The following is a 20,880-nucleotide window of genomic DNA, read 5'->3' as shown; positions in this document are numbered from 1 at the left end:
TGGGTGATGTCGGCGTCAAGAATTGAGAAATTTGAAATTAAGCCATGTAAGAGAGGACATCGGAAATTAATTTCAAGTCAAGCTAGTGGACACTAAACCTAAAATGGACAGATCTTTTGTACCTGGTAAATTCTATCAATTATCAAAAAAAATATTTTCTAATAAGACCACCAAATATGAAATCATTTTACAATACCAATAGGTGTGTTGTAATTAAGCTGTTGCAGGATGAAACTTGCATGCTGACATCATTGATATTCTTAAAGTAATTGTTTTGAAACCACTGGAGATTGAAAATTAGGTGTTTCCACACACTTTCGGTAAAACAAAATGTACCGTTTGCCACTGGAATCCTTATAGTTGGTTGAAAATCCTTTGACATATTAAGTCCAATACAAATGTCAAATCCGCTACTGGGACATGCAAAAGTGGTGTTCAGCAGATAATACTCTTGTTCTGGTTGACTGTTCCGATTAAATGCAGTGTTTTATGCGTAGCGTTCTCATGTGTGAACATGTTTAAAAGCTCGATAATGTCTTGGTCTAATACTTCACTACACATGTTGCTTTAATGAAAATTGAAGCACTACTAATTTTAAAGTGATAAGCTGTGTGTGTGTGTGTGTGTAATTTTTTATTAGTTTAACGCATGCGCATTATAATCTATTATTAATATCTATCCAACTATTGTGAGATTTGTCGAAACCAAGCCACTTTAGAAACACTTTTTTACCCTTCTTTCGCAATATTTTTTCAACCAAGAAAACCTCCGGTTTTTGTTTTTTTTGTAATTCTTGACGGTAAAAAGCTCCTTTTATGGGTCTACCCTGTTGATCTTCCAACAAATAATTTACAGTATTTCTAAGTTTAATCTGACTATGATAGTTGTGTGCAACATCTGGTGACATCTGTACTCAACTCTATGAGTTAGAAAGTACAGATGGCGTTCCAAAATCTAGGAACAGCACCATTAATGCCGCATCATTCGGTAAACACCGATCTGATTGGTTGAAAATGGTGAGGTTTTGTTTTTTGTTTATCAATGAATGATGCGGCATTAATGGTGCTGTTCCTAGATTTTGGAACGCCATCTGTACTTTCTAACTCATAGAGTTGAGTACAGATGTCACCAGATGTTGCACACAACTATCATTTCTGGCATCCAGTTGACTATACTGGAACGAAGGTTTTGTTCTTTGGTTATCAAGCCCTATAGCCTCTCTGATGAGCCGTAATACGGCGAAACCGGTCAGAGGATTGGGATTGATAAACAAAAAACAAAACCTCACCATTTTTAATCTGACTAATTTTAAAGAGTTCAGTAGTCCAATTGGGTAAAAATCCTTTCTCAAAAACATGTTTTGCTTTGCTAATACGTACTAAGTCACCCACTTTAAATTTGTTTGTTATATTGTCACAAGTAGATTCTCGTTAATTAATGTAATACTAACTACTACCAATACGTTAATTCCTTAGTCAGCAAATAATCGGCCACTGACCGAAACAAGTCGTTGACCACTCAAATCGAAGAGTAGGCAATTGAACCTTTTAGAACGGAAGCTAGCTAAGGTGTTGCAATAGCCAGTCAGCAATAAGTCATCAATTGTTCGGACAATGATCCAAGTGCTTAGACAAGCAATTAAGAAATTGAACTGACTAAGGGATCACAATACCTTACAATAAATAGCCGACAAATTTGGAAAGAAGGGTTAGTTAGAAATTATCCGCGAAATTAAACGGTTCGGTCGCGAAAGTGAAGGGAACTCTATCCTGACACTTACCCTCGGTCCAAAATGGTTTGTGCATTTATTATCATGTAAGTACGAACCTATAATTTGAAATAAGCCAACTTATGTCTGACAATGCTTTTTATAAATTCAGTTTTCATTTAATCTTTCTTTATTAGTTTCTCTATGAATAAACGTTGTTGTTGTTGTTATCCAATCTTTGAGTTTAACTTGACCACGACCCCAGCCTACACGTCCCCGCGTTACGACTAAAAATTAGATCGTGACAATATCAACCACTTTAATATTATTATATGCTGTAGTCAACAATTTTTCATTTTTCTTATTAACATCAACTGGCTTCATTTTTGTAGTTGAGTTTATGGTTTCATTGTAGTTTTTAACAATGTCTGCTAATATACCAATCCATTTGTGACTTCCGTTTAAACTAAAAAAATTATAAAGAGTTTCCTTAAGCGTTCTGATACAGCGTTCCGCTATAGCGGCCTTGGTGTGACTGAAGGTGCTATAATGATTAATATTCCATTTTTGCATGAGATTTTGAAACCTGTGGTTATAGAAATCTTTTCCATGATCCGTATGAAGATTTTTTGGTCCAGTCTTAGCCCGTTGTAGTATCTTAACAAATGCAGCAGTTACTTCTTCACCCGATTTAGTTACATCATTTCTTATATGTTCTATACTAGTTGACAATAAATTATTTACATATTCCTTAGTAGTTGCATCATTTTCGTCTATAGGTGGTTTTAAATTACAAATTCCAAAATTTTCTGCATCAATATATATATATATATTCAGGTGTATGGGGTAACACTGATTTGGTGTAACTCGTTGCAGCTTGTTTTCTGGAGTGATGTCCGAACTTCAAGACTCATTTTCATAATGAGACCTACTTTAATGAATAATATTTGCTTCTTTAAGTTCCTCAATTATTGATGCGATTTCATTATCATGGGAATTATTGCCGGCTCCTTTCGATGCATATAACAGTCGTAATCGGTCAACTAGTTCATTGACATCATTCCACCATACATAGTCAACTGGATTTGTATTATAAATCATTTTCACTTCACCACCTTTTTTCTGAGGTGTGAGAGCAGGTAATAGATAATTACGAACAAGATTCTTATATTTAGCAGATGAACTCCCCTTTATTTTCCCACCAGGTAGAAAGTCTGTTCTGTATAAATTAGTCAGATTTACAATTTTTTTATAATTCTCATGGTCGCTGGTTGAAAAATCACTTGGATCTTTGTAAAACAACAAATTGTAAAGCCCCCTAGTTCTTTTAAATCGTGTACCGTTTACTATTATATTACCATTGTCGTTAAAACTGAGATCTGACTTTCCTAAAGTCCATTTACCCACAGCTTTATTAAATGCAGGTCCAAATGTTATATCTATTTTTGGTGATGCCTTGAGGTATTCTGTGATGTATGTTTGTGCAATCTTAGAGTAGTCAGAATCAGAAGATTCATAATAGTCATCACTTGTGTCATCACTATTCTGCTCTATTTTGGTTTCATTATTTATACCCTCATCATCCCCCTCAGCCTCCTCCTCCTCCTCCTCCTCCTCCGCCTCAAACAATTTCTTAGGTTTTAGTTCTTGATGAGGTTGAACTAGTAGTTGCTGCTGTAGTGGTTTTTGCTGTTGTTGTTGTTGTTGTTGCGTTAGAATTAAAGCAAGTGGTTTTGAAACTGGTTTGAACAATTCGTTCAACGTTTTGTCCGCTTCAGATCGGCCTAGCTTAAGAGATTGATATTTTTTCCGAACATTTTGGCTCAATTCGGCAATTCTTCTCTTACGCTCTGCATCTGCTTTACTAAGGAGTTTCATAACGGAAATAAAGTATACAAACAGTTACAACACTTTTATATACTTGTCAAAACCCTTACGGTAACGCCCACTATCTAAATCAAAATATTTAGCAATAATTAAAACTCCAAACTTATCATTCCAGCATTCAGAACACATTTTTTTAAAAACATCATAAGTCATGTCTGGTGACACGTGTTCATCAAAAGCATGTCTCAAATTCACATCATCTTGTTTAAACAAAACTATTATATTGCATTTATATCTGATTAATTGTTTAGGTATTTTCGAATACGTTTCATCAATGTTATTATGTCGACCCATTGAAAAATATGAACGTCCTGTTTTTCACATGCAATATCATCAAATATAAATATGGAATTCTTTTTAGCATTTTGATAGTCAAATGGCTCATCATTATCTGTAAAGGGAAAATACCCCACACCTTTAACATTTTTTAACACTTCCTCCAGTAGCGCATATTTAGGTTGAAAAAGAGATTTTGAATACACATACACATTTTCAAACAGTAATCCATTCATATTAAACAATAACGATAAAAACAGGTTTGTCTTTCCACAACCACTTTGCCCACAAATTATGGCGCGAAAACAGTTCGGCAACAATTTGCTATGTTTTACATCTTCAGTTGTTTTAAGTCTAAATTCTCTATTGGAAGATCTATGTCTTGCAGCACTACTTCCATTTCGTAGAGAAAAATGGTTCTTGGTTTAGGTGAACAACCTATTTATGTAGCTGTTTTACAGATGGTAACTTCAGTACTGCCGTCCTAAGCAAAAACACCGCAAGTGCAAAAAAATCAAAAATGAAATAATGGCGGGAATATGTTGCGAGGATCCTAAATTACCTCTGTACGTAGAAAAAACCTCGTATTTGCTTCTGAATATATTTTAAATGGCAAAATGGGTTCCTAGCTTCTACACAATTTTAGGCCATTCCTTAGCAACAACACCGCTTTGGACCGCCTGCTTAGTAAAAAACCCGCATCTACTTGTAGATGCGAGTTTATTCCTAAGCAACGCGTATATGAGGTGATTTACCTAAGTAATTTGGCGGTTCTTTTAGTCACAAGTTGACATACCGTTGATGCGTAAACACGAGTTTTTATTTGTGGATTAAATCTGTTTTATTTTTACAGTATCAATAGTGCAATAATATTGTGTAATAATAAATTATATCATACTAGTTTAACTATTTGGGCTTACGTCTCAATCAATTCACAAAAAATGGTTGGTTGGGATGGCAGATTTGTCACCGAAAGGTTAACAAAGGGTTTTTTTGACCTAGCCCAAGTCAGTGGTTTCAAGTTGGAACGACTGGATTAATGTTGTTTTCAACTGTTCATAGTTGAAAATAGTGCGAAATTCTACCATCCCAACCAACCATTTTTTGAAGAGATTGAGACGTTAGCCCAAATAGTCAGGAAGTCAAATGAGTAACTCGTCTCAAAATACATATAGAACATATCTACAACAATTATATTATGTATTTTAATAATTACTTTTATATTGTGAATAATCTAGATAATGTCGAAGAGAACCAAACTTATGTTGAAAATGGTACAAGACATGGAAGGTAATGATGAAACTAAAGTTACGTCACTGCAGAATGTTACTTATTCGTCGATTGTCTCGGAAATGCCATATGAAGCACCAAACACTTTGAGCGATAGTCAGTGTGAAAAATTGGAGAATTTTCCTATTTATACCGAATACGGAATACAACTTTCTGATGAAACTAGACTGGAACTGTTAAATTCTAATATCATAATACAAGAAGACCTGCTGATACGCTCCCAAATTGTGGACGTTCCTTCAACAAGTAGAAACCATTGATGCCATCAAAAAAATGAATTTGTTTTACTAGACCAAAGTTTTTGCCTTCAACCCAATGCAGATAATGATAGCCTTAAAATAACATTTATTAGTGGCTCAAAAGATCTTGAATCTGCTAGTCACAATCCAATCAAAACAAAGAGTAATTACTCAGACAGTGACAGTACCAAAGAAAATGCCCCTGAGTGTTCTGGCTCTAAAAATACAATTTTAGAGACTGATTTGGATTCTAACAATGGTAAGAATATTTATATTTTGCTAGTATGTAACGAAAGATATTTCACTAACGTGTCTTTGTCAGAAAACATCGTAGAGGAAGTAGGGCTATGTAAAGTGAACGATCCAATAAATGAAGAGGGAGAAGAGCGCCAAGAGGAAGGAAACAACGTGGAAAGTAAAAATTATTTTAATGCGATTTTAGTCCAAATGTCTCACTTTAATATTTTTAGCTGTAGAAAAAATCAATTTCGAATATACGAAAAAAGGGTACGTAAGGAAACGAAGAACTTTTAATAAGAGCTTAGCGACAAGAAAGGAGAAAAGGAAGAATGATTTGAAAGAAAAACATGCGGTGAAACCTGGTTGCAGTAGTGAGAAGTGTAAGAAGAAATGTACAACAAAAATTAGTGAAGAGAGAAGAAATGAAATTAATTGTTTATACTGGGAGTTCAACTGGATCGAACAAAAGTCATTTGTACTAAATTCTTTATCTAGAACAGGTGTCAAAAGAAGAACATCGGTAAGACAAACGGATGAATTTCAACGAAAAAATACTTTTCAATATTTTTTAAAAGACGCAAACGGACAAAAACAAAATGTATGTAAATTATTCTTTTTGACAACCTTGGGCTATAATAAGAAAAATGATTGGATTATAAAAGGAATATAGATTCTACACCTACATCGTCACTTCGACCACATTTCAACGGATCAACGTGGGAGAAAAGCATGTAAAACCAAAATTCCCCAAGTATTGCCGATCATATTGAAAGCTTTCATTACCGCGAAAATAAATCTCATTCTCAAAATAAATGTTCTTACGAGGTTTATCGCAAAATGGTAAAAAATTCAAATATTTCATTTACCAATCTTGGCCATGAAGAGTGCGAGCAGTGTGAGGGTTTTAAGCTGCATAATAATCAGCATAATTTGTAAAATTTGAATATGGAGTGTGAAACATGTAAGAATTGGAAGGACCATATAAACAGAGCAGAAAAATCACGAAAGTGTTACCGGATTGATGTCGAGAATACAGATTCAAATACTATCATAATGTCGGTAGATCTTCAGAAAGTGATAATGTTACCTCGATTGGACATGTTTAAAAAAGCTATATTTACGCAAAGAATAACCGTGTTCAATGAAAGTTTTGTTCCGTTAGGCAAATTACAAAAACATAATAATATAATACCATTTGCCTGTCTCTGGCATGAAGGAATCGCCGGCCGAGCGAAAGAAGAAATAATAAGCATATTTTATTCATTCTTCTTACATTTTAGAGACACAAAACATTTAATTCTCTGGGTAGATAATTGCGCCGGACAAAATAAAAACTGGACACTATTTAGTTTCTTGGTTTATATTGTTAATTCTGATGTCATAGCTGCAGAAGATATCATTATAAAATACTTTGAACCTGGACACACATTCATGTCGGCTGACAGCTTCCACCACCAGGTGGAACTGTCACTAAAAAGGCAGAAAAAAACCTACGATTTTATCGGAGCCCTTCAAGAGTCCAATTCGAGTAAAGTTACCATTAAGGAAATGACGCCTTGTGATTTTTTTAAATGACAGGATTTTTCTTCACAAACGAAACTTAAAAACAGTGAACCACGCCCGTTCATATCCGATATAATTCAAATTGTTGCTACTAGAGGAACTTTCTCGTTGAAATACTGTCACGAAGGATAATGAATCAAATTTATTACTTGAGCGGAAACATTAAAATTGTGGAATGCGGTCAGAGTGCAACTGCACTTATAATGCATTTGCTGAATTGCGAAATATGTGGAATGTTTCCCAAGTACCGAGGGTCGAAAGGTCGTCACGAGTCGTCGGCTAGACGAGACCAGGTCTGAGAATTTTGATTGGTGGAACCAGTGTCTGGAATGCTATAAAAAGGAAGTTGTACCCTAGAGAGGGGTTCAGTTCAGTTCATTCCAGCCAGTCCAGTTTTGCTGTGCACCACGTTAGTGACCGAAGCGCAAATGTCAATTAGACATGTCCGTAACGCTCAAGTAAAGTAATTCGTGAACGCGCTCCAAGTGACAAGCCTCTCTCCAAGATTCGGTCTTCTATAGAGATGTAAGTATGTTTATTGTACTTCTATGTTGTGTATTGATTTACGCTGGTTTATTATGATTTTATTGGGAGTTAGTAACGTTTTCGTTGGGTTAGGAAACCTGTTATTTTATTAGTTAGTAAGTTAGGAGTTGTTAGGTTAAGGTACTTATTTAATAGAACTTGATAGTAGAGTTAACTGTGTTTTATTTTCACTCTGAAACGAGATCCCAGGCAAATAAGTTGAATTAAATTCAACACGTCACGCTAGTCGTGACAATACAAATTAGGAAATGACACCACAGAAAATATGTACGTAATGGATTTTCTTCAAAATAAAATCAAGAAGGCCGGAATGAACAAGGCGAAACAATGTGAACTGCCTTGTGGGATAGCAAAAGAAAAAAAAAGACAATATCATCAAAAATCTGCAAAGCATCATTCCAGCGAACCGGTTAGAGTTTTGGAAAAATTTATAGAGAGATAAATATCATCCAACTGAAGGATGGTTTCATTGTTTCAGATTTGTGTAATGTTTTTGATTAATTTCTAAATAAGTATTAGTTAATTTGTTACCACGTACTTTGTTATATTAGCAAATAAAAAATAAAATTAAAATGGAGTTTTTTTAAAAAAGTACAGAAATAAAAAAGGGTAAAAAATAATGTAAAACAAAATGCATAAAATTTTCATTATTCCACTTTACCTCTTACCGAGGTAGTGGTTTAAAATTTATACCACGATAAATACAACCCAACCGAGTTAGTGGTCTTATTTATGGACCACCTATTCAAACTCATTTTGCAAGTGGAGCAGCCGCTCAATATTTAAACCACCGCTCGGCCAGGCGTTACTTTGGTATAGTAAAGCGTAAGAGTGAATATGAGATAATTTTTTGTCACTTTGCTCTCTTTGGCGCCAGTGTTTTGTTTACTTCTGCACTGTTAGCACGTGTTTCACATTGTCGACGTTGTTTATATAAAATAACGTATTTTTTCTCATTATATTTATGAAAATTCGACTTAGTACTTGGAAATAAGTAAGTATAACAAGATATTTTGTTGATTCACTTTTTTGTTTTATCGTATTTCCGTTAAAACTGGTGGTTCTTATTTTGAACTACCGCGTCAGTTGCCAAATTTAATTCAGACTATTTCAGCTGCGAGCGGAAACCGATATATCATGGAAAACGGATATCTTCCATTCCATTTAGTTGGGATGACCCGACAAGAACTAGAAGATGAGATTGAAAATTTTGATGCAGAGTCAATTCCATCAGGAGACGAGTCCATTGATGAGGATGCTGACCTTGAAGGCCAACTTGATGGAGAACAAATTCCAGATGGTGAACAAGACATTAGCATTGTTATGTCCGACGGTGAAAGTGAAAGTGATTCAGAAAACGAACCCTTATCTATTTTACAACAAAGGCTAAAAGGTAATACTGCTGAATGCGATACTCAAGAATTTTCTCCAGATTGGGGAAAACATGTACGTTTTGATAGTCCTGCAGTGTTCAATGAGAAAACTGGTATTCCAGATGAAATCCTTTCATCAAATCCGAGCCCTATGTGACTTTTTAGTTTATTTTTTGACAAAAATCTTATTGAAAGACTGGTATTTGAGACAAACTTATATGCACAACAGGAACGAATCCAAACCGGTAAACCCTTTTCCAAAACCACATTCAACGAAATGTCCGCAATCTTAGGCATAAATTTGCTAATGGGAATCAAACGAATGCCAAGTTATAAAGACTATTGGTCCAGCTCACCAGACCTTCATGACAGCTATATAAGTTCGCTGATGAGTCAGAAAAGATTTGGGTGGCTTTTAGGACACTTCCACATTAACGACAACTCACTTATGGCTAATCGTAATTCTCCCGATTTTGACCGACTTTATAAAGTTCGGCCACTTTTAGATCATTTAGGAAAGGCCTTTGCAAAGTCTCTACTACCAAGCGAGGTTCTGGCTCTTGACGAGAGTATGATCAAATTTAAAGGCAGAAGTACTCTCAAGCAATACATGCCCAAAAAACCTATAAAAAGAGGTTATAAGGTGTGGATGCTTTGCGACAAATCAGGATATTGTCTAAAGTTTGATATCTATACAGGCAAGTCAAGCATTCAAACCGCAGAAAAGGGCCTAGCTTTCAGAGTGGTAACCAATCTTACAAAGGGTTTCGAGGGAAAAAACCACAAACTTTTTTTTGACAATTATTTCACAACCGTAGAGCTTATGCACAGTTTGAAACAAAGAAACATATATTCTGTAGGTACAATAAACCCAAATAGAAAACATGTTCCTTCTTTCAAAAGTGATAAAGAGCTTCGAAGAGGCGATTTTGACTGGTACACAAGCAACAAAAACATTTTGGCTCTAAAATGGAAGGACAAAAGAGCTGTACATTTATTGTCAACTTATCACAACCCAGAAGACTGCACTGAAGTAAACCGGCGTAATAAAGATGGCAGTGTTATTACAATACAATGTCCAATGGCATTGCGAGAGTATAATAGCAATATGAACGGTGTTGATAAATTCGATCAGCTACTTTCAAATTATAAAATTAATCGTCAGAGTAATAAGTGGTGGCACCGAATATTTTTCTATTTCTTGGACGCCTCTGTTGTAAATGCCTACTGTCTTTATAAAATGTTACCACTTGATAATAAAGCTTCGGCGAAGGACTTTAGACGGAATATTATAGATGGATTAGTTGCACATACTTTGGTGTCACTTCATTCAAGAAAAAGAAAAAATATTGGTCCTGCTATCCAAATTAAGAAGTCCAAACCCTTTGTTCCGGATGAGATACGACTATGTTCAGTTGCTCATCAACCAGTCAGAAGTTCCAGAAGACGGTGTGGATTATGCAGTTCGAAAGCCAAGCCTGTCCGTACTGACTGGCAATGCTCAACCTGTCAAGTTCCACTTTGTTTAGGTAAAGAAAAACAGTGTTTTCAAATTTTTCATAATGTTAATGGTATTTAATAAGAATAACAAATAAGCAAGACCTATTTTTTCATTAAAGAGCAAATACAATATTTTTGTTTTTTCTGTTCAACCGTCGCGGTGGACTAAAATATGAACCACCTAAATTTGAAAAAATTACAATGTGTGTTTCAAAAAATGCATCAATTACCTTGTTTACATATAACAAGGACCTAATATATCATAATGTTTCTTCTGATTTGTGGAAGAAAAGTTGTTGCTCCAGTTGGTATATATTTTTGGTTTATTTTCTGCGCCGGTAAGAGTTAAAAAGTCAGCAGGTTATTAAATTTTGCTTTCGTTCCTAAGTAACAACACCGCATAAGCATATTTTAAGTACTTGCGGTGTTTTTGCTACGCATTTTCAACCATAACTGGTGTTCCCATTCCTAGTATTTGCAGATTTAGGTAGAAAAATCAAAGAAAAATTATCTCTGTCATCAGTGTTTTGTTTTTGATAACATAATTAAAATGTACCACAAAAACTGTCCCCCGGTTATCATTAGGAACAGTTTAGGAAAGGCTTAAACTTTAAATATCAATTTATTCAAAATGTCACTTAATGTAGATGCGATGCTTTTACTTAGGACGGCAGAGTAGTATGTTAATAATCCAAGAGCACACAGGTGCGGGTATTGTCAACTCTCTAATTAACAAATTACCCTTTGAACTACATCTACCTTCCTATCAGTGGTGTGGACCCGGAACTCGTGTGAAAGAACGCTTAGCTAGAGGAGATCCTGGAATTAATCCTTTAGATAGTGCCTGCAAAGAGCACGATCTTGCATACAGCAAAAATAAATCTTTACAAGACTGACATAAAGCTGATGCAATATTAGAAAATCAAGTTTGCGACCGTGTTAAGGCGAAAAATTCAACTTTTGGTGAAAAAAGTGCTGCGTGGATAATTACAAACAATATGAAAGTAAAAAGAAAATTGGGAATGGGCATAAAAAAGGAATCAAAGAAAACCCTATCATTCAATACCATTTTAAGACCTACTGCCAAGTCGTTGACTGAACTACTTAAAAATAAGAATGATTTGTTAAATGATAATAATGGTAATTTGATAAGGAAATCATCGTTACATGCGCTTCGTGCAGCGCGTGTTGCTATAAAGAAAGCTGGAGGTAAAAGAAAAATTCGAATTCCCCGAAACATCCCTTTTGATGATAAAAAATTGGGGGGAATATTACCACTTTTACCAATTCTCTCGGCGTTAGGAGCGCTTGGAGCACGGGCTGGGGGTGCATCAACTGTCGCCAAGAATGTCATAGATATTACAAATGCAAAAAATAAACTAACAGGAGATAAAAAGAAAACTGAGGAAATTGGAGTGAAAGGCTCGGGACTTTATCTGAAAAAAACGCAACGGGGATTTGGGTTATATTTAAAAAAAAAACTTTCAATAGCCCTCCCCAAACATGCCTTAAGCAATTATGAAATTTTAAATTATATAAAACAATTGCAAATACCTCATTTTAGAGGGGTCTTTATGCGAGATACGCTTCCCAAAACTATTAAATACAGGGAATGTGGTATAGTCAACTTGGACTCTTCAGTTCATAAAGGTACTCACTGGGTGGCATACAAAAAACATGGCAACACTGTAAATTATTTTGATAGTTTCGGCCAATTAAAACCACCACAAGAACTAGTTCGTTACTTTGGTTCTAATGTTAAAATATTATACAATAAGGATCGTTATCAGAAATTCAACACATATAATTGCGGCCATCTTTGTATTGATTTTTTATATAATGTAATTGAATAAAATTTTTTGTTTTTTCTTTAGTAACAGTTTTCTATAAAATACCCCACAATACCACTACTGTCAGTCAGTATGTCCTTAATCTTCACTTTAAAAGGACGTCAATCAACTTTATCTATAAATCTCCCCATACCCATCAATTCGAACCCAAGTTTCCAATATAGTCTTGCTTTAATTGGATTTCATTCGTATCATACAATACCCAACATCGAAACAAGCAACAGTATATTTCATTATATAGATAACACCAAATCCGCAAAATCTATTAACAGTCCTCCCGGAGCTTATGAAATAACCGATATATACAATTATTCAAAAAGCTTCTTTCAACAAGGGCCAAACACTATAGTTAAAGAAGGAGAGCCAACGTTTTTCTTGAGACCAAATAATAATACCTTAAAGTGTGAAATATTTCACCCCACTTTCGACATAGACTTTAGGCCTGAGAATTCATTAGCCGGACTTTTGGATTTTTCACATCGGCTGTTAAAAGCTGGTGAAGTACATAAATCCGATCTACCTGTAAACATTGTAAAAGTACGAACCATTCATATTGATAGTAACATAACACAAGGAGCTTACTACAACGATCGACCTTCACACACCATCTACGAATTTCCGATAAACAGCGACCCCGGATTTGCAATTGACGAAGTGCCGCAAAATTTAATATATTTACTGATCGATCGTACTGATATCAGTAACATTACTCTACAAGTTCTTGATCAGAATTCTAATTTAGTAAATTTTCATGGCGAAGAAATTATTATTAGATTGGAATTAAAAAAATGGTCTTAGTGATCACACCCTATAAAAATCAAGTGCATGGTATACCGTCAGCAGTTCCCTTGCGGCACAGCAGAAGTAAAAACCTAAGCGGAACGTTATCTACCGTCAACAGTTTATTCTTATCTTCAATCGGCTATGTTGTCAAGCCAAATTTTAGACCTCTACCGACTTCCTACAAGCGACAATTCCATTAATCACATCGAATTTCGAACGTATTTACCATACATAAAATCCTTTCAAAACAATGATATTATTGAGATAACTGTAAACCGCAATGATGCCTGGGTTCTATGATGCGATGCAGCTTTGTCTATTAAAGGAAAATTATCAAAAATAGCGGGAACGGGTGATGTGACATTTGTGAATAATGCAGCAGGATTTTTCTTTGATTCCATGACCTATGAACTAAACGGTGTTGCAAGTTGAACATGTTAATAATCCCGGAATTTTCAGCCTAATTCGTGGCTATCTGTGTTACAATACAAGTGATAAAAATCATTTAAAAACAGCCTGCTGGAGTTACCCAGAGAATGTGTCAGTAAATACGGATGGTACTTTTTAGATGAGGATACCCTTAAAACACTTTTTTGGCATTTTCCAAGATAATCAAGTAATTATGAGTGGAAGACACACTTTTAGATTAGTTCGTTCACGAACTGACACTAATTGTGTTCTCGTATCCAAGGATGATACAACATTCACCTTAACTATTGATAATATTGAATTAAAAGTCAAACATGTGGCACCCAATGATCAAACTAAACTTGAGCTGCTAAAATCATTACGTCACGATAAACCCATTCTAATTCCATTCCGAAAATGGGAACTACATGAATTACCTAGCCTTAATGGAGATTCTACAAAAGAGATTTGGAGTGTGAAAACAACTACAGATGTACATTGCCCTCGTTACATCATCGTTGGATTTCAAACAAACAGAATTAATCAAGCTATGAAGGACATAACTCAGTTTGATAATGTGAATATATCTGATATCAGACTATTTCTCAACGGTGAATATTATCCTTATGAGCGATGTAGGGGTTGGAAAGGGTTAGGGGGTGGGAGGGTCAACGGGGACACGTGACGGTGGGGGGACGACGATGACATTGGACAAGTGACATTTGACAAGTGACAGTTGGTGACGACGAGGGCTATTGGGGCTACACGGGGCTCCGGGCGGGGCTCCTCGTGTCCCCGTTACCACCACACCAATTTGACAGATGACGACGACGAGGGCCTTCGGGACTCCACGGGGCTCCGGGGCTCCACTCGGTCGGGGCCCCGTCACCACCGTCCCACGCTACACACGAACCGAGGGCCTCGCGCCTTCACCATTTCATAAAAATGGTCTGGTGTCCCTGTTGCTATACTACTTTCCTTTTCCCTTTTTTCCTTACTTTTAGTATTGTTGTGGGTAACATTTCTTCTTTTTAAGTTTTATCTATTGCGCGAATTCTGGTCAATTCCGTCGAATAGAACTAAAATTTTGATGTCAGACCCTGAACTAGACGATTTGATTAACGATATTTCTAATATTACTGATTCTTTAGTAAATACAGTAACAATGGCAAGTTTAACTGCTGCCAAAGAAATTGCACATACAATTAAACCATTTTCAGGAAAATCTGAACATTTGGAATTTTTTATAAATAGTGTTGATAAATTTTACAACAGTTATTTTTTGGGTACAAATGATCTGATGTTTCTTAAAGAATTTGTATTTGCATCCATTTGCTCGAAACTAATTGACGACGCAGGCGATTATATTCTCTGTAGACCTGATTTAGTAACTTGGCCTTCTATTAGAGATGCCTTAAGACTGAAATTTGGAGATAGAATTAATCGTCATGTTTTAGCTCAACAGTTAAATTTTTTGGCAAGAAACAAAAACGAATCTGTTCTTGACTTTTTGCTCATTAACGATCCTATTTTGCATCACCCGGACTTTTCTCAACCTTTCAATCTCACGACAGATGCTTCAAATGTCGCTTTAGTTGCTGTATTATCACAAGGACCAGTTGGTAGTGACCTCCCAATAGCGTTCGCTTCGAGAACATTAAATCCCGCTGAGTTGCATTACAACACTATAGAAAAAGAACTTTTAGCCATTGTATTGGCTACCAAATATTTCCGCCCTTATCTTTTTGGCACAAAATTCAAAATAATCAGAGACCACAAACCTCTTCAGTGGTTATTCTCCATCAAAGAACCAAATTCGAAATTAGTCCGTTGGCGTTTAAAACTAATTATAGACCGTTTCAAATAATTAAGGGTAAACTAAATCATAAAAATCCTTTAGAACTTTCCGAGAACCAAAAACTTTGTCAATATATGTTGTATCATTCAGAAAATATAAAACAAATAAATGAAAACATTTATGAAAAACTGACTTCTCAACGAAAGAAGAAATTAGGAAAAACTAATTTGTCAAGAGAAACTGAAATCCCTATTGACGTAAACAAACCCTTATTTGCTAAGTCGTTTGTACAAAAATCAAAAGTCAAGGAACAAAACAAGTATAGAAAGGTTTTAAATCCCGTTATTGATCAAGAAAATGTTATAATCGCTAAAAATAAGAAAATTTATAAGAATTTATTAAAACCGCAACGTAATGTTGTTTCAGATGCGACAATACCCTCTACTTCTATTCCTGGTACCACTGGTTACAACCCCGTTCTTCCAATTTCCTTAGGCAAAACATACGTGACTTTTTCTAAACATACTTCACTTTACCATATTCTCACGTTTAGGGGGTAGCGTAGTAGAGGTAGGAAGAGAAACAAGACTGTAGCCCAAGTAAGTCTCCTTTGTTAGGCACTGTATTACTCTTAGCTCGCTAGCACCGCCGCTGGCGGGGCGTACATCGAACACCGTCCAAGAGGGGAGTGTGTGTGGGTGTGTGTAGGTGTAGGTGCGTAAGCCCTCCTGAAGTGTCGCCAAGTGAAACCCGCTCGATACGAGCAGGGAGCCCCTATGACCGACACGCCCAAAGGACTTACTTTAGGTACTGTCAGTGTCAAGAGTTCAGACGGTCACCTCGTGGTATGCGACCGAACCCTTGTCTTTTCAGCCTGGGCTTCCAAGAAGGTAACGAGCCGTCCGGACACTAGAAAGTTGGGACTGTTGCTCGAAGACCGACCTAGAGACCAGTGACCTCCCTCTGGGGGGGATGACCCCAGAGTTCGGTGCCTTAGCCGAGCTACGGTGCATCTTTTATACTCGTCAGCGACCTCATTACGCTAACCTTGCTGACTATGGTGGTTACTGGGTGTGCACCGTAACTATTAACACGGGTGTGACATCTCCCCATTCCAACAAGTGTTCGCCCCGAACACTAAAAGTCTATGTTTACTAGAACAACTTACTTATTCTCTATTCTTACTTTATAAAGCAGGTGGGAATGTACTTTATTCAAACCAACAATTATTACTTCTTAAAACTAACACATGTTACTTATTTGCTAAAAAAGGTGTGGGGAAAGCTTTATTGAAAAAATATCTTAACTACTTCTCGATTTTTAGACGTTGCCATGTTTGCATACTCAAAAAACAATTATTCCTTTCATTGGGTCACCTATCAACCTTGTTGTTGCGTCCATCTTCTTGCCTTCTCATTTAAGCGTAAATTGTCCCCTGCATCGGGCACCATCTTTTAGTACCTTCTCTCGGCACTACATTGTCTAAGCGGAAATCCATCGCTTAGCTTCGACATCTTTGGTCCATTGCGTGCTCTCTTTTTAGCACACGTTGCTTTGGACTACTATACATCGTCATTTCTAAGCCCATCTGGAGAACCTTCTTCAGCCCTTCATTTAAGGGACTCTGGGTGCACGTGGGTGTAGAACCGACGTTGCGGAATCCATCCGAAGATGCTGGTTTCTCCTAAGCTTGCTTCTCTTCTTCTCGCTTCTTTAATCAGGTCAATTTGTCGATAGACGCAACGAGGTAATTAGGTGGCCCCTAAAGTAAATAATTAATTAGCAAACAAGCCCGACTCCAATAACATAAACAGACATAACATGTATTAGCAGTTGACCTTATTATAAACAAAACACCTGATACTTGCGCGATTTTGTTACCTAGTCGGGAAGTACCTAGGTCGGGAATTGTGTCACTGGCCTAGAAATCGAGATATTGTTATTTCATTAACTATACATACACTTATTTTATGAAACCTAGTCATCAAAAAATTTAGTTTTATCTTACCCAATAAAATACAAAACTAATATGTGCTCCTATGCACTAAAAATGTTTAGGGCAACCTACAGGCCGCTCTTGATATTTTGCCATACTCGTTCGTGTCTTAGCCGAGCTACGGTGCATCTTTTATACTCGTCAGCGACCTCATTACGCTAACGTTGCTGACTATGGTGGTTACTGGGTGTGCACCGTAACTATTAACACGGTGACAATATTTTCTAGAATCTAGCAGCTTAGTGGAAATGCGAATATTTCGAGAACCATTACATTTAGGTATAAAACATATTATAAAAAAAAATGTTCAGAATTGTTTGATAATTCTAGAAAATTGAAAATATATAGGGTGTTCCATTTTAAAAAATATAACTTTGACTTGTCACGCATTTCTGAAACGTCCTGTATAAATAACAATATATCCTGCAAATAGCTTGCATCATCTCGTACAACTTTTCTATTCATAATTTTTTTCTAATGTGAAAAATAAAAAAGTTGAGAGGGGGGACATTATAAATGATCACCGTGTACATATCATATTGTTCTCATTAACTAGGTATTAGTTTGTCCCACGAGGTGCTCTAAGTTGACCAAATCCAACACTGCTCCTCCAAATCCACCTTTTTGGGAAAGCATACATGTGACTAATGTCCATTTATTGGTTTTAACATCAAACTCTTACACCGAATTTAAACTGTCATGACGGTTATTAAAACCTCCAACAGCCAATAACCGACCATTCAATGATACTATTACAAAGGCCTCATAGCCAGATTAAGATTTCCTGAAATTTAGGAAAAAAGGGCACAACGTGACAACACCGCATCCTAGGGGTGTCCCAAACTTACCCCCCTAATACGAAGTCTCAACCCTCTAGGCCTTAAAATAAGGAAGTTACCCATTTAACCCCATGTAAAATGCAAATCCACAAAACAGCTACTTTTGGACATGTCCCGGTATCTTTAAACTTGGATCGGCGCATCGGATGGAATGTTCGCGAATTAAATGAGAAGTCAGACGGAGTAACTTTTAAAAAAGACTTTATTTGTTGAAATAGGACGTTCACTAAACTAAAAACTTAAAATTATGGTGAACAATTAAGCCGAACAGCCTGAAGCTTTGACACGGTCTTAATGATTACGGTTGCAGCGTTACAATCGCCTTTATAAAACTTAATACTAGCGTCAGCAGAAATATTGGGTGCATCAGCATAAATACTAGGTGCATATATGGAATTATGTCCCTTCTTGTTAAAATATGTGAGGCATTTCACTTTTTTTTGCATGTTGAATTTGTATTAGCGTCATCCAACAAATTACAATAAGCTACAAATAAAAACATTTTAAGACAAGTTAATTATACAGTGTGCTGCACCTGAAATCCCTCGGATGCATACGGATTTATGTCTTGCCGAATTGAAAAAAATAAGTGTCGGTTGGAACAGGCTGTCCCAGAAAGTTGTGGTATAGAAAAGATTTGCTTTAAAATTGAACACCCTGTATACTAAGGTAATCATTCTTATATGTGGTACTCTGAAGAAAAAATGTAAACATTTAATAATACAAAAAAAAAAATGTAAACATTTAATTAATTTATTTTAGTAGTTTTTTTTTATGAAAGGTTCGACAACAAATTTATAACTTTTATTTATTTTGAAGTGTGTTTATCCCTTACATAAATATGCCCAATTTGCTAAAAGATGACATGCGTTTTAAGCAATAGACAACATGCTCTACTAAAAGATGGCATGGCCATCTTGCCAATAGATGACACTCCCAAAGTTACATTGGTACTCAGTTTCTTCCAAACATAGCTAATTCTCTATCTCTTCACACTGATTTCCGGCTGCCATACTCTAAATAAATTTTGGTCCATATTTATGGCAGGTAGTACATCAGTTTCATTGGGAATAACTTGTTTTTGGACAAACTATACTGATTTAAATTTTCTCAAATATTTTGACCCTTTGTCTTTCTATAGGTCGTCATCTATTGGTAGTTTTACCTTATTACATTTTGTGAATAGTTTTATTTCTTTATAAGAAGGATTAGTTATATGCTGTATTAAATTTAAATTTAAAGCAGACATTTTATTCCAAATTTTGTTTAAAAAAATGTTACCCGAAATGGATCATAAAAGGCATTTTGACATAGTTTATGTCATATAAATGAAAAAGTTCAAGTCAAATTCCTTGACGTTCACTACTTCTAATTTCTTCTTTGGTTTTCGGATTTGCAACATCGAAATTTTTAACTCTTGAACGTTTTTTTCTGAAAAAACTGTGCTCGCTAGATGTGTTATTCATTTAACGTTCGTTCTTACAAACAATAGAATTATTTAAATAAATGTAATATAAGGCATTTAAAAAAATGCAACTTTACCACATCTTAAATTTCTGCGGCACTCTGTAAATTTGACAATGAATTCCACGGATTATAGTTATATGATGGTGTTTTTAGGCACATATTAGACAGTTATTGGTAAGGTTACGTTTTTAAACTTTTTCTTTATATTGGCACACGAATATACAGGGTGGCGCAATAGTGTGACAAAGTGTCATATTGTTGTTGGTTTTGATTTTTCTAAAAAAACCTTTATGTAAAAGTTGATCAGAATCATTTGGTCTACAACATAAAAATACTTTCGACTATACAGGGTGTTGCGTAAATGAGGATCAAAAATGTTTTTTGTTTTTTTAATAAAACACCCTGTATATTTTTGCATGTTTGGATTCTTTGTAAAATTCTACATCCGAATCAGTTTTCATCATTGCATAAAATGGCGGCGTTGCCAACTTGTTTAACAAAACAATAAAATTAGGGGCAAAACATTAATCTTTGTTATCGGCAATAATTGTCTAATGACTCGTAATAAAGTAATGAAAATTGGCCTAAAGGAAGTCAAAACTGTAAGTAAAAGCTCAAATAGGCATAGAAAACATTGCGCCATACAAGGTGTTTTGTACAGAGCGTCCAAATTAGGAAATTTGAAAATCGGTTAATTCGATTTTTTTAAATGGAACACCCTGTATTTAAGGGTTGCATATTATTCTCCTGTCAATTCTCTTTAATTTTCATTAAGATGTCTCTATACCTATCTTCCCTTGTTTGAGCGCTTTTTTAATTTTACTAAATTATTGCCGAAAAAACGCGTAAACATAAATTTAAATATTACTTTCGAAGTTGGCCATGATCACGTTACATGATTTATCACGTTACAAAATGTGGCATAAAGACGAGCTAACATACTTACGTATTTATTCATTATGACAAATTATTTGCAAATAATTAATTTAAATTATTGATCTTTGAAAAATATGGTAAATTAAATTGTATTTAAAATTTTTGAATATGACACTATGCATTTAGTTATCCTAAAGTGTTGAGAATTTAATTTTGGCCAATTTAAAAAGTAAAGGGTCAT

At 35.5% G+C, this 20,880-nt stretch overlaps 1 pseudogene; it reads left to right on the top strand.

Annotated features, from left to right (window-relative positions):
* Positions 1-4,941: 4,941 nt before the first annotated feature.
* On the top strand, positions 4,942-7,898 carry LOC145739385 (uncharacterized; annotated as a pseudogene).
* Positions 7,899-20,880: the final 12,982 nt, after the last annotated feature.

Source organism: Ips typographus, unplaced genomic scaffold, assembly GCF_016097725.1.
Source record: "Ips typographus isolate SLU unplaced genomic scaffold, UJ_Ityp_2.0 IpsContig112, whole genome shotgun sequence".
In the NCBI taxonomy this organism is placed as follows: Eukaryota; Metazoa; Arthropoda; class Insecta; order Coleoptera; family Curculionidae; genus Ips; species Ips typographus.
The sequence above is the reverse complement of the archived record's forward strand: the minus strand, read 5'-3'. Positions and strand labels throughout refer to the sequence as shown.